This window comes from Myotis davidii, unplaced genomic scaffold, assembly GCF_000327345.1.
Source record: "Myotis davidii unplaced genomic scaffold, ASM32734v1 scaffold1622, whole genome shotgun sequence".
In the NCBI taxonomy this organism is placed as follows: domain Eukaryota; kingdom Metazoa; phylum Chordata; class Mammalia; order Chiroptera; family Vespertilionidae; genus Myotis; species Myotis davidii.
In genome coordinates, this window is record NW_006293535.1 from 543,714 (window position 1) to 547,220 (window position 3,507).

Genomic DNA, 3,507 nt, shown 5'->3' on the forward strand with positions numbered 1-3,507 from the left:
ATGGGAGTGGGCAGTTTGCTGTTTCCTTCAGGGTGAGCCCCGCTGGGCCCCCAAAAGGAATATGACACCATCACCCGTCAACCAGCCACAGCCACAGCCACAGCCACAGCGTGGGAGGGACCAGGACTGAGGCCTGCGCTGGCCTCTCTGAAGGCCGCGCTGGGACCCAGGAAAGCCCACCCGGAGGAGCTTGGGGAGGTTTGGTTCTGGCCAGTCTTCCCTGCACCGAGACAAGGACGGGCACCATAGCAGCACCTACTATGTGCCAGTCACCTAACACCTACTATGTGCCAGTCACCTTCCCTTGCACCCTCCCTGTCCCGGCCTCCCTCCTGGTCCCCCAGGCCCACTGGCCCTCGCTGTCCCTCACACACTTCAGGATCCTTCCCAGCTCTGAGCCTGTGCCTTTATAGGACCTTCGACCCCAACCCTCCCGCCCCCCAGGGCCTCCCAGGCGCTGCCCCGGCTGCATCCTCCCCGAGAGGTCTCCCCCGGTCCCCCACTCCGCAGCCTTCTCCCCCGGGGCCACGGTACCCACCCCCTTCCTCGAGTGCCCCTCGGCTCCGGGGGTTCTTGTCGGCGGGCGTGTGTATGGGCCACGTCCGCCCGCTAGAGGGGCAGCTCCGTGAGAGCAGAGACCTGGCCCCTTCGTGTTCGCGGCGGGATCCCCGGGGCCCGGGACAGAGCTCAGCACAATAAATGCGTCTTGAATGAATGACTGAAAGGCTCTTGTTCCTCCTTCAGGCCGCCCCTGGTTCCCCACATGAAAGCTGGCCCTCCCCTCCCTCCGTCACCCTCCACAGCCCAGTCCCTCCGCGTTATCATCGCCGGCTCCAGCCGTCTCCCTCAGATGCCCATGGCCCGCCTTATCTTTTCCCAGTGCCTGATGCCCTCAGAATATTTGTAGAAGGAAAGATATTCTATTTTTTTAAATGGTAACAGTTCTAGCCCAGCCAGTGTGGCTCAGTGGTCGACCTCTGAACCAGGAGGTCACTGGTTCGATTCCTGGTCAGGGCACAGGCCCGGGTTACGGGCTCCATCCCCAGTGTGGGGTGTGCAGGAGGCAGCTGATCCATGATTGTCTCACATCATTGATGTTTCCGTCTCTCTCTCCCCTTCTGAATTAAAAAATGAAAATGACAGTTTTAGACACACACACAAATCTCCTCTTGGCCAGGAAAGTACATTTTTGACATATGTCTAGGTTCGTGTAATCAGAATATCTGAGACCCATTATAAAAACTAGAGGTCCGGTGCACAAATTCGTGCACCAGTGGGGTCCCTCGGCCTGGCCTGTGGGATTGGGCCGAAACTGGCTCTCTGACACCCCCCGAAGGGTCCCGGATTGCAAGAGGGTGCAGGCCAGGCCGAGGGACCCCCTGGCGCACAATTGGGGCTGGGGAGGGACCGTGTGAGGGCTCCAGGGCGAGTTCGGCCCATCTCGCTCAGTCCCGATCAGCTGGACTCCAGCAGCAAGCTAACCTACAGGTTGGAGCGTCTGCCCCCTGGTGGTCAGTGCACATCATAGCGAGCGGTTGAGCGGCCTTAGCATATCATTAGCATATCACGCTTTGATTGGTTGACAGATGACTGGACACTTAGCATATTAGGCTTTTATTATATAGGACTAGAGGCCCAGTGCACAAAATTCGTGCACTGGGAGGGAAGTGTCCCCAGCCCAGCCTGCACCCTCTCCAATCCCGGACCCCTCAGGGGATGTCCAACTGCCGGTTTAAGCCCGATCGGACATCCCTCTCACAATCCGGGACCACTGGCTCCTAACTGCTCCCCTGCCTGCCTGCCTGATCTCCCCTAACTGCCCCTCCCGCTGGCCTGGTCGCCCCACGCAGCCTGCTGCTCAGTCCTTTGGTCACCCCTCACTGATCCCCCCTGCCAGCCTGGTCGCCCCCACACAGCCTATTCAATCGTCCACCCCCTGCCCCCAGCAGCCACCCATCTTTCCCGATACTCGGTCTAGTCTAGCCGGGAACGCCGTTCACACACATCGCACTGTATGGGACCTCCGCTCACTCACATGATGATGCCTTTGAGACCGGATCCAAGTCGCCGAGGTCACCGACCGGTGGTTCCTCGGTCACGTGGGTGTTGAACACGTTTAGGCTGGGACCAGTTTGGGGCCATCGTGCACAGAGCTGCTCCGTGAACAGCAGTTTTCATTTCTCCGGATGAAGACTCGGTAGCCGCGTTCGACGGGGAGGGTACGTGTGACTGAGGTGAGACCGTCACCCTGCTCGCAGGAGGGGCTGTGACGTCTCGCACTCCCACCGGCCAGATAGGAGGGCCCCGCTGCTCTGTGTGCTCGCCGGCACTTGGGACTGGCTGTGCTCTCTGCTGTAGCCAGCACCGTGCCTGTGAAGGCGAACCTCTGCCTGGTTTCAGTTTGCTTTTCTCTAGTCTCGTGGCGACTGACGTGGAACATCTGTTTCCTGTGGTTTTTTTATTTTTTTTCCTTCTGAATATCTTCTTTGGAGGAGTATCTATTTGACTGCTTTGCTCATTTAATAATTATTTTTTTTAAATATATTTTTATTGCCGAACCGGTATATTAAGCCCTAGGAAGGTTGAGAACCACTGCCTTAGAGTCTTGGTCAAAGCATTCGTTCTTTGTACTTCATTTCCACTTATAAGGTATGGAGTAAATTATTATTACTTTTTAAATATATTTTTATTGATTTCAAAGAGGAAGGGAGAAGGAGAGAGAGATAGAAACATCAATGATGAGAGAGAATCACTTATCGGCTGCCTCCTGCATGCCCCGCACTGGGGATCGAGCCCGAAACCCGGGCATATGCCCTTGACCGGAATTGAACCTGGGACCCTTAAGTCCACAGCAACGCTCTATATGCACTGAGCCAAACCAGCCAGGGCTTAATTATTGTTTCGAAATACATTTTTGTTGATTTCAGAGAGGAAGGGAGGAGAGTCATTGATCAGCTGCCTCCTGCACGCCCCCTACTGGAAATTGAGCGCGCAACCCGGGCATGTGATGGGTCCCTGATCAACCAGTGAGCCACGCCGGTATTTTTCCTTCTTTCGTCTCACTTCCTAAGACCAGGCATTTCAAACACCCTCAACCTCATAGCGAACCTCCAGGAACCCCCCATTCGGCTCCCCACGAACCCGACCTCGGCTGCCTCGGATCCCCCGCCTCGCGCGCGCGAACGGATCCCCAAAACCAAGTAGCCCATCAGTGGTTCTCAACCTTCCTGACGCCGCGGCCCTTTCACACAGCTCCTCATGCTGTGGGGACCCCCAACCATAACATTATTTCCGTGGCTACTTCATCGCTGTCATGTTGCTACTGTGATGCATCGTCATGGAAATACCTGATCTGCAGGCTGGATTTAAAGGGGTCGCGACCCACAGGTTGAGAACCGCTGAGCGGGCTCGCACCTCCAACGCCCAACAGTGACTTCATCGCGCCAAGACCCCGCGGCCCCCTTCCGAGGTGCGTGAGGGGCCCGGGGGGCGCGGGTGGAGGACGGG